This window comes from Mycteria americana, chromosome 7 (assembly GCF_035582795.1).
Source record: "Mycteria americana isolate JAX WOST 10 ecotype Jacksonville Zoo and Gardens chromosome 7, USCA_MyAme_1.0, whole genome shotgun sequence".
Taxonomy (NCBI): domain Eukaryota; kingdom Metazoa; phylum Chordata; class Aves; order Ciconiiformes; family Ciconiidae; genus Mycteria; species Mycteria americana.
In genome coordinates this window covers 28,247,717-28,258,974 of record NC_134371.1, presented here as the reverse complement: position 1 = coordinate 28,258,974, position 11,258 = coordinate 28,247,717, and positions in this window count along the sequence as shown.

The window sequence follows — 11,258 nt, the reverse complement described above, 5'->3', positions numbered from 1 at the left end:
CTCTTTATATTCACCTAGAGTTGCCCAAGTTAAACTAATCAAGGAGTTCCACGTGTATCTTTCTGTTCCTTGTTCTCTTCATGAAACCCCCCAGCTTTCCAGCCCAACTTAAAATAAGTGTGCATACAAAATACAGGAACTTGGGTCTTGAGTCCAAATGCACATTTAGCACTTCTGGTCCTCATCAAGCTCATTCCCCACCTGACACTGTTTTCACACACCCCATGTACAGCCCCTGTGTGCTCACTCGGTGCATCTCCCATATTAACATGTATACCTACAACACCTCCATCTTCCTTTTGACCTCCCAGCAAACACTCAGGATGCCATCTCTGGACTGTAACTCCCTGCACACGTTCAATCCCTAACCTGACTTCATTTTATGGCACAACATCTTCATTCTCACTCTCAGCCTACGTGTATATTGCCTGTAAAATGCCCAATTCCTTCTCCAGCTTACTGCCATAAACATCTTACATGCTGAACCAAGCCAACAAACTGAAATAACATTCAAGCAATTTCCCACCAAGTACACATTCTCATATACACCTCCTTGTACCACATCCTCTGCCAAACTCCAGAAAAAGAGTGTCCTGAACAATCTCATCTCAACCCCTCCCAACTGTATCTCACACTGCTCTGGCTGCTGTGCAAGGAACTAACCTGACATCCAAAGAATTTTAGTAGTCTTGTCTAATTTCTGGGATATACTCCTTCGGGGTATTGTGCATCAGCTGGATTCAGCAGTTGTGATCTGTAGTGTTCCAGGACCAAACTTCAGTATCCCCATCCACAGCATTAACCTGCATTATTCTTACATTCCCTGATAGAGCTAAATTAAGGAAGTTTGGATTCCATTTAAGAACAACTGCAATCCTAGCAGGACAGATAATATAAACTCTCTAGAATGGCAAATAAATCTTACTCTTGAAAATTATGGTAATTATTGAATAATTGAATATGAAATGGCAAGAGCAGTAAGACTGACTAGGTCATACCCTTTTGACCAGAGGAAGCCCGTAGTGCTTTTTTTTTCAGTATTGCTGGCTGATTGTCTGAATTTGACTTTTCTTCTAGTCACCCCTTGAGTTGAGGCTCCACTTTTCTACTAGTGCAGTCCAAGAAGCATATGTAATTTTTCCTACCTCTGTTGATTGTTTCTTCTAGTCTGTTAGCATCACTATTCTGGAGAATGAGTCCCGCTATCCAAACAGATTGGGTTAGGTCCTCAGCTGTTTGTGATCACTAGGACAAATAGAGTGGTAAGACTAAATATTAGGGTCTTGAGTGCACCAACAGGCTCTGCAACCTCTTGCCCCTGCCCTCAGGGGTTTGGCTGCCTGCCAGTGCATCAGCCCAGCTCTGATGTAGTGCAGCTGTGTGACCTTGCATCAAGCTGCTGAGAAATAGCCAAGCTGTGAGAAGTTTCATCTGGGTCCTCTCTGCTGTGCCTTAGGAGCTGCCTTTAAGCACAAGACCTTGCTGTTTCCTGAACTACACTGTGCCTTGTCTGCTGACTTCCTGCTTTAACCTTGGACCTGTCTCATCACTGGGGATGTCTGGCAATTGCTGGGCTCACCCTTGTTACTGCTGCTGGATCTGCTCCGCTCTTCTTGTTCAGGTACTGTGGGACTGTGTTTCTTGTCAGTGACAAATGCTGCTCCTGGCTCACCTTCCCCTGTGCAGTAGCCACTTTTGCAGCTCCCTGATACTAAAAGCCTTGTGGCACAAGTGTTCTCACTACTTATTTACCTCTCTAGCCAGTGGTGTGTGCTTAATATTGAACAAGTCCTGAAACACTCAATAAACTATTTCATATGCCAGTGGAAGTAACCTTCAATAGCCATCCCCTCTCCTCTGCTGGGAGAGTGGCAGAAAGAAGGGCTTAATGTGTGATTTCTCTCACATTCCAACTGCTGTGGTTTTATTTCTACTTCCATGCCGTGTCTTTCACTTCCCTGAACCCATCTGCCTCGGGAGGCTATTTTAAGAGACCTGTGTAGGAAGCAAAGACTCTACTTCAAATTGATGAAGAAGAACTAGTATTTCCAGAGATCTAGAAGGGGGAGGGGAGAGGAGAGTAAAAAGTGGACAGATAGGACATTTATTTAGAAAACTCAATGTGAATAGTACTTTAAAAAACCCAAACCAAACAGGCAAAAAGTTTTTTATGTGTTTTCCTTGTGTCTGAAAATCAGTTCAACATTTCAAACCTGGTGCTGTTTCAACATACCAAATTCCTTGGTGTTGGACAGGAAACAAGTGCCTTCTCTTCACTCTGGAGGTTACAGACTACTTTTAAGTTAACTCCACAATTGCAGACCTATCCCTGCCCTTCAGTAGAGTTGTCTGTCTGACTGCCCCTCAGATGATTGTGGTCATAGATCAGTTCAGTCACTCACAGTCTGAGCTTGCGTGCTAATCTTTTGATTTACATCCCTTTATCTTTTCAGTGGAAAATGAATCTGAATAAGGGTAGAATAGGGATGTTATTTCATTTTCCAGTTCCTATCAACATTCTGCCTGTGGCTGCATTTGGGAAGAACTAGAATTTTCATTTAGATTGTTAGAATACGGCCTATGAATTCTGCCAAACACAGATATCTGCACTAATGTCCTAAGTCCTTGGCTGACGGTTTTAAGTTTTTGATTCTTTACTACAGCACTTGAACAGAATAACCATGTAGATCTTGGTGGATGGTTCTTTATATTATATAGAACATGAGGTGATGAAGGAGCCCCCTGTGTCAAGGGATCCTTCTGTTGTGGAAGTGGCGCATCCTAAAGCATATCATTCCTACAGTGCTACATCTTTAAGGGAAAGTTATCGACTGAGAAGGAAAAAAATACTGGTCACCACATACACTGCCTCTGAAAGCTTGGACATGAAGAAACTGGTGGGTTGTTGTTGTTTTGCTGTGGGGTTTGGTTTTTTTTCCCTCAGCCAAATAGAAGACAAATGCCAATGGCAAACTTGCTTCTAATTGCTTGCTTGTTTCACTTGATGTATGTTTCCCTCTGTGTCATTACATTTTGAGTATCATGAAAAGAGAGGCTGGATAAGACTGGAGTGATTCTAACAGTTCTAACATAGTCAGGGTGCTTGTGTTTTCTGGGCTGATGTTATTAATGAATTAACAAATCAAATGCTAATAAATATGAAATCACAGTAACTATAGAAGAAAGGAAAAACAACAAACCTCCCCACAGCTTCTAAGAAAGCCAAAGTCTGAATTTTGTCACAAAGCAATCAGAAGGAACTGAAGATTGTTAGCGTTACTCTGCAAAGCCTGTGGGCCTTTCTGTTAAGTGATCCATGGCTACCTGCCCACCCTTGTTACCATCCTGAGACACAGCTGCAGGGACCTCTCCTGCAATACAAGCTGCATCAATTAACTTGTCTTTGCCTTTTTATTTTTAATTCTCCCTGCATTTTGTCTCATAGGATTGTCCTTTTAGTTTTTTAACCCCCAAATGTCCAAGGGGCAGTCCAGCTGTGACATGGCTTCAGAACCCTGGTAAAAGAGAGTATACTGCCACTCCCTAGTCCATTGTTTTGGCCTCATTTTATATTCATGAATGAACTGTAGACTTTCCCATTCTAACAATTTTTTCCCTCTGTTCAAAAGTATTATTGTATGTTATTCCCAAGTGGCCACATTTTCTAAAAGGTATTCCAGTTGCTTACTAATCTTGTATCAGGATCTCTCTCTGAGAATTGTTACTTGATTTGAGAAGTTCATGCCTACAATGCCATGTCTAGAGACATCCTATTTTTACAAATTATAGAATTAGCTGTGATGGTCCTTTCATTCAAGTACACATTCACATATGAAGAAGCCAATTCCTGCTTTTTTTTATTTGGGTCTATTTTTGCAAGTAGCCTTTTTTTTGGGGGGGGGGGGGGGGGGAGGCATCTACGTTATCAAGCTTGAGACCTCAAGTGGTGCAGTACAATTTGTATCTTTACTGGTGCAGAGGAATTCCCAGTTCTAAGCCAGAAAGTTTCTTACACTGTTGTTGAACATTGAAATACACAATGCTGTACAAACAGTTTTATAACAATGTTTGCTAGGTCCACCAGTTCTTTGCAACTGTGTGTGGTTTGTTGGTTGGTTGGTTGTTTTGTTGTTTGGGTTTTTTTTAACTATCTGCTGCTTTTCAGAAATACCCAGCAAATAAACAAGAATCTATTTCTGTTTTGGATTTGCAAGGACTTGGGAATGAATATTCCCCAACAATTTTAAGGTCCCTGGGATCTCGGTACAAAAAACACCCACTAAGTCACTATTGTTATAGGTTTTGCTTATTGTTCTCTACAAGCCCGTCACCCACAATTCACTTACTTCATTTGGGTGATATGTTTAGAGGGAATTTTCATAGGCTCAATTTGTAGGACATGTTCCCCAGCACTTATTATTCAGCACAGCTTTCTCCTTTAGTTCTCCCAGCACTTCACCAATTTGAAACAGGCTAGTGGGTGTAGCTGCAACAGCTTTTCTCCAGCTGTGCGAGCATGCCTGGCCTTGTAATTGTTCTATTTGAATCAGCATCAAGTATGGTCATGCATTTTGCATATCATATTATATCTTTGGTAATCAAGTTCCTCCTGTTGTTATTAAATTGCGTAGGTATAAGCAGAAGTCATGGGGCTGATCTGTGCAACTCTTAAGTTCTGTCAGATGAGATGGATTCCTCCTTTTTTCCAGAACTGGACCTGAGAGCTTTTACCAGATGCTAGACATGTTCTATGTTGATCTACTTTATATTTACAAAAGTACCCTTTTCAGTTATTATTTCCTTGTAGTGGTATTTACGTGAACTGTGTAAGTAGACTTTATATTGTGGCTAATGTAACAAATCTGTTTACCCTACATTTCAAAAGTGTCACAAAACAGATTTCCAGCATGCAAGTTAGAACCAGAAGGGTATTGATAGAGCTCACAGCAGTCCATCTCCTCACTGAAGCTGTTTCTTTTTTTATGGTGTTGCCAAACAAAGAAATTAAAGCTCTTCCAGCCTTCCACCCCCGCTCACTGCCCCTGGATATAGTACCATAAAGCCAAAATCAACTGTTGCTTGTTTAGGCTGGGGTTTTTTCTTGTTTTCTATGCATGCCAGGAAAATCTCAGATCCTCTATCAATTCAGATGTAGTACCACTTTACTCCTGTTCTAGCTCTTACATCTGCTAGCCAGCTGAGGATGGTGACTCTTTCCAAATCACATAGCAAGAGCTCAAAATTAATTTGGACAACTTATTAAATTGTAATGATTGGAAAGGGGCGTGTGAGCAAATTCTATATTTGCATTAAGAGCTGGCCATTGAATTTTGCTTCCAGGAGCATCGTTCCCTCCTCCTTTGGTCACCTTCCCAACTGCCCACTGAGCTGTGAGGTTGAGAAGTACTACAGAAGCTCATGCAGGGAGCCCCTCTTTCAAAAAATAGATTGTTTTTAGCTTTGTAGTTTGTTTTATTATTTGAGCAGGGATATTCTGACCTCTCTCCTTTGGGTCTTAGTTGTAAGTGGGATAGAAAAACTGCTGGAAAACATTGGTCTGTCTCGTTTCCTTGACTGCTTCATTCCCCATCCAGACAAATAAGTATTACTGTGACTTCCTAAAGGTGACTTCTTAGATCCATACATCCTCTGTGCAGCTTTTCTTTGACCAAAGCATTTCCAGCACTCTAATGAAAAATATTCTGCCTGATGACAGATAGATTGTTAATTCCCTTGCTGCTTTTTCTTGTTTTGAAGCTGGAAGACTACAACTGCCTTTTTCAATAGATACTTTGTAGTTACTCCCCTGACAAACACTTTATCTTCACTAAGAGGTCTTCTGACAGGCTTTTTTTCAGAAACCAGTAGAGACTGATTATTTCACTACATCAGACAAAGAATATAAAGTTCTCTTTTTTTTTTTTTAATGTAATACCGGTATTTGATAGTTGATTAAAATATGCAATTCAGAGAATATCTTACCAAGACAATCTCATGTTGTACAGCGTGTCTGACATGGTCACAGCAGTCACTTCTGGCTTTAGTACCTACAAATCCAGTTTTGGCTTTGTATCTTGCCTGAGGTCTGCTTATTTTTGTGAGTCCCCAGCTCATCTCTGGTGTGAGTTGGTTCAGCACCTGGGCTTCCAGGAGTGCAGGAGTACTGTCAGAACAGGACTTTCACTTCAGTTCAGTTTGGAACAGCACAAAGCAAGTAGAGATGATCTGGGATTATCACTAAATATTCAAGCTGATCCGAAGCCAAAGTGCTAATGTAGAAATACTGGTTCAGCTCTGCATATACTCCAGTTTACTTTGGGTTTAGTGAGAATGCTGCTGTACATACTCTTCTGGGAACAAGCATCTACCTCTTATACACCTGAGTTACCCCTCTGACTTGACTTAAATCAACTGACATAGATGACCTTGGGCTGTTTCTTACAGGAATACAAATTGATGATGGAATTGGTTTTTATTGACTACTGTTTACCAAAAACATACACAAATTACTATTTGACTGAACATGGAAAAACTGAATAGCAGGAGACTGTTTCCTCATGGTTTAAAGTCCTCTTGTAACTGGCTTTGGCCTCAAAATCCTCTCTCCTCTTTCACTGAATTGCACTGTGGGGGCTTCTTGAGAAACTGCCTGGAGAATTTTTGCTTTCTGTTGCATCTCTGAGACAATATCTAACTTAACAATTCTAACAATATAGGACTGTAAGAATTACTGTATCAGAATGAAGTCCAGTATCCTGCTTCCAAAAGCAGGCAATGACAAATATGTAGGGAACACTAATAATATTGTAAGCATATAGCATTATTTTCCTAGCATAGTCTCCCAGCTTCCAGCAATTTGTGTCTTGGGGACCTCCAAAAACAGCAGCAACACCTTTGCATTTTATAGTCTTAGAAAGATTTCTCCTCTGTTGATTTGTCCAGGTGCTTTCCAAACCCTTTTGGCACACGGAGTACCCTGTGGTAAGTGGTTCCTTAGTTCAGCTGCGTGGTATGGAGAAGTACCTCTTTGTTTGTAACAGATCATCCATCTGCCTGTTCCAGCTGAAGCCTGTAATGCTTGTGTTGGAATAGCTGGTGAACAGTCAATCTGCAGCCACCCTTTTCATGCCACTCCTGATTTTGCAGCTGTCTGTCATTCTACCTCAGTTGTCCCTTTTCCAGGCTGAGAACTATTCATTTGCTTCTTTTATAGAAGTCATTTCATACACTCAATCAACTCTGTTCTTTTCTCTCTCTGTCTTTCTGGGTGTATATATATGTACATATATACACTAAAGAATATATAAAATCATATATGCATGTCTCATTTTCAAGAGTGGGACACAAAGTGCGATAGAAGGTCAGAACTGCATGCAGCATTAGAGATGTAGATTTACCATAGAGGTATTCTGTGGCATAATGTGTTTTGTTTTCTGTTTTGTTCTCTTTTGTAATCATTACTAATATTCAGTTTGCCTTTTGCCCACCATTGAAAATTGAGCCGATGTTTTTGCAGAGGTATTGGGAACTTGTTTCTTTTGGTAACAGATGGTTCAAGGGTCCAACATGTATGTGTCCTTGGAATTGTTTTTACTAAGTCCCTTTTCCAGATCTTTCACAGTCATGAACAGAATAGGTCCCAACTCCAGGAACAGAAGATGTCCCACCTCAAGAGTCCTGTGGGACTTGCTGGTAAAATTGTTTCACTGTGAAAATTCACTTTTTAGTCTTTATTTACTAAAAAACTGTTCATTCATAACAGGACCTTCCTTTTCATCCAATGACAACTTAGTTTCAAGAGCTTCTAGTGACATTCTCAAAGGCCTCTGGAAATCCTAGTAATTATATGAACTGAATCTCCCTTGCATATGTTTGACTTCATTAAATAATGCCAGTAGATCTGCATGGCATGAATTTCTGTACAAAACCTGTGTCAACTCCTTCCCAGTATGTCCTATTTATTTACATGTTTACTAATACTGGTTTTGGTTGGGCATGGGTTTTTGGTGTAGTGTGGTGGGGTTTGGGTTGGTTTTTTTTTTCGAGGGTGGGTGTGTGCTATTTTGCTTCATAATTCATATTGGATTTACAGGTTTATAGTTTTATTAAATCCCTTAATGCTTGCCTTAAAAATTGGCGCTGCAATAGCCACCTGCCATATGAGTCTTTAGCAAGAAACTTGATATTTAAGCTAGTTCATCTCTGAATTATCTTATAACACTGAAGTGAAAACAGTTTGGTCCTGGAGACTTGTTAGTATTAGTGTTAATGATTTGTTTGGTAACTTAATCTACTCTTCAGAGTGAAACAGAACCTCCAACGTATTCCTTCATCAAATAAGAAAAAATTTTTTTGGCACAGAAATCTTTTCAAGTTCCTTTGCACTGAATTCAGACGTAAAACAAAACCCCTTTTTTTCCTGCAATGGTTGTATAGTCTCTGAGTAATCCCTTTAATCTTGATTTAACTCATTGCCAGATTCTCTGGCATGCTTCCTTTTCCTCATGTATTTGAAAAAGAATTTACTAGTGTTCATACTTCTTGCAAGTTGTTCCTAAAAGTATTTTTCGCCCTCTTCACTCTGTTTTGTACATGTAACCTGCAACAGTTTACAATTCTGTTTTCCCCTATACTCCTCTGTTGGGCAGAACTTCAACTATTTGAAGAATGCCTTTTTGCTTCTAGTAACCCCCATTGCCATGCTGTTGAGGCATGCCAACTTTCTCTTCCAGGATGGGGTCTTTCTGAAACCTCTCTGTTCTCAGAATGCAGATTTCTAACCTTTTTGCATGTGACCCATGTTCTGAATAGTGGTCATTTTAATTTCTGAAGTTGCAGAGTTGCTCTTCACATTTACTTTTAATGAAGAAGCTATTTTAGCCAGCCTGAATTATACTTAACCAACCTGCAGCATACAAGCATTTCCCCACTGAGGGACAGTGGAGGCTTTTGCTTCAAACATCCCCTGCTGTCTGTTTCCTACGTGGGCTATTTCATGATCAGGGAGAACCTACACTTCCTGGTTTTTGACTGAGCCTGACTGGGGAGTGTGAAGTGCCTATTTAGCCACTGTAGAGGAGCAGCTATCTCACAGATAGGCAGGAATGCAGCTAACATCTTGCAGTTACTCTGGCTGGGGGTTGGAAACTTTACAGGCTGAAACAGTCTCATGCTAGGTGGGGTGAGGGCTGAGATACTGAATGCCTTCCCTGTCTTGGTCTTCACTGACAAGATCTCCCCAGGCCTTTGTGCCTAGACGGCACAGTTCAAGGAGAGGGGCTACCAGTAGTTGGAGGATGATTGAGTCAGCAGTTACTGAGAAAGTTTGACCCATACAGTCTGGGGGTCCAGACAGGGTGACCCAAGTGTGCTGAGAGCTGGCAGGTGTCATAGTGAAGCCACTATCATCTTTGAAAGGTCATGGAGATCAGGGGAGATCCCTGATGACTGGGGAAAGGCTGGTGTTGTCTATCTACAGAAAGAGTGGGGAGGATAATGATCTGGGGGACTGTAAGGCAGTCAGCCTCAATTTGGTCTCTGAGGAAAACCGTGGAGCAAGACTTCTTGGATGCCTTTTTTGGGCACATGAAGGAGACAGTGACAGGGAGTAGCCAGCATACATTAACCAAGGGTAAATCATGTGTGACCAACCTCAGTGCCTTCTAAGGTTGAGTTGACTAGTTCTGTGGATGAGGGAAGAGCAGTGGATGTCACCTACCTTGACTTGGGCAAGGTTTTTGACAGGATCTCTTACTGTACAGTTGTATCCAGGTTGGGACATCATGGTGAGGAGGGATAGCATGATGGTGAGGGGCTGGAGCACTTGCCCCAGGAGGAGAGGCTGAGGGACTGACCTTTATCTTTGTTAGCCTGGAGAAGAGAAGACTTTGGGGATACCCCTAATAGCTGCTTTCTGGTACTGAAGAGCCTGTCTGTCTCCTCACTAACCTCTCTTTATTGAAGGGCATAGTCTGTTGTCTGACAAGAGACAGTTGTCCTAAACTGAAACAGGGCAGATTGCTACTTAATAGAAGGGGTGGGAGGGGAATTGGTTTCCCCATGAGGCCAGTCAAGCACTGTGAAACAGGGACTGGGAAAGGTGTGCAGACTCTGTCCTTGCAGAATTCTATGATCCAACTGACAAAGCCCTGAGAAAACTGGTGTGAATTCAGTGCTGACTCTGTTCTGAGTAGGAGGCTGGACTGTAGCCTGAGAGCCCTTCCAAAAGGAATTATTTTACAACAGCTAGTATATGCTATGTAATCCAAGAATTTCCATTCTTGGAGATTCTTCTTCAGACTTACTCTTGTGGTATCTATAGGGCCACGCTCGTGTCCTTCTTCGTGCTTAGAATATGGACACATAAGGCAATATTCACCTAGCACTCCTTCAGTTCTTTTCAACTGACTAGTTATTTCTGGGTGGTCGGCATCTGAGGTGGGCTACAGGGGTAACAAATTGTCTGGTATAGAGATGGTTGCGTTGGCAAACCAGAGAACTGCCTGTGAACTGATGACATCGGATCTCTGGATTGCAGATACGCCACAGCTAGGTCACTTAGTCTGTGCAATGTGTATTCCCCAAACACCCTAATCCACTCCCTTTTTACGGGGTCTTTATTTTCTTTATCCTTATAAAAGCAAGCCAGATTGCCTGTTAATATGACGAGGCAGAATCGGTGCTTGTGTATCACAAGGACAGTGTTTTCACAACAAATACTTTCTAGCACTCAGAAGAAAGAGAGGGCAGCTATCTTGAGAGTTGAACACTTTTGCTTGCCGCCTTCGCTTCTGAAATGCAAGTTTTCTGAAGTCCCAGTGGCTTTTCCAAAGGCCGAACAGCATCTCAACGAAACAGGAAATGGAGAGTGGGAAGAGTGGCTGCATTTTCACGTTGGTCTGTCGGAGAGCTTCCCTGCGCAAAGCCAAAAGCGATTAACGGTTGGGCCGAGGAAATCTCGGGCTGCGTGTCGGGCAGCTGCCTGTTCGTGTGCAGGGTCCCAGGACAAGGCAAGGCGCCGAGACAACCCGAAGATGGCAGCGCCCAGCCAGCTGCCGGCTGCTCCCCCTTCTCGGGCCTGCCGGCCAGGAGGGGAGCGTGTTCACCGGGACCCCCGAGCCGGCAGCAGGCCGGGCCGCTCGGAAGGCCGGTCATCTGTGTGAGCCCGTGCCGTGCTCTCCCCGAAGCCGAGCGGCGGGGCGGAGCGCCGCCCCGCTCCGGGCCAGGGCCGCTGCGGCCGCCGGGCCGCGCGCAGGCGC